We start from the raw sequence: 538 nt of genomic DNA on the forward strand, positions 1-538 counted from the left end.
GGGGCCCCCAGGGGCCCCTCACGCTTGTATTGAACGTCCCACAGCAGTACCCTGCAGTCGTCGCCAGTGCTCGCTAAGACGTCGCCAGACTCGTGCCAGCACATTCGGTTTACACAGCCACCGTGGCCTGCATGCAAACCCTAAACCCTAAACCCTAAACCCTAAACCCTAAACCCTAAAGACTGAAGACTAGAGATTAGAGATTTGGGAGTGGAGGGTGGAGGGTTGGATTTAGATTGATATTTGTAATGTATATATATATATATATATATATATTTATATATGTATATATATATATATATATATATATATATATATATTATGTTTTATTATATAATACAAATACAGTGAAAGATGTATGCCCAGCAACCCACACATACACACACACACACACATACACACACACATGCATGCATGCATGCATATACTTGCATGCATGCATGCATGCATGCATGCATGCATGCATGTGTATCTCACCGACTAAGACTTCATCGCTCATAAGCCTGGTGGCTGCTAGGGGGCCCCTCTTGAGGGCCCC

The sequence above is a fragment of the Eimeria mitis genome, genomic scaffold (genome assembly GCF_000499745.2).
Source record: "Eimeria mitis Houghton genomic scaffold, Emh_scaff7618, whole genome shotgun sequence".
In the NCBI taxonomy this organism is placed as follows: domain Eukaryota; phylum Apicomplexa; class Conoidasida; order Eucoccidiorida; family Eimeriidae; genus Eimeria; species Eimeria mitis.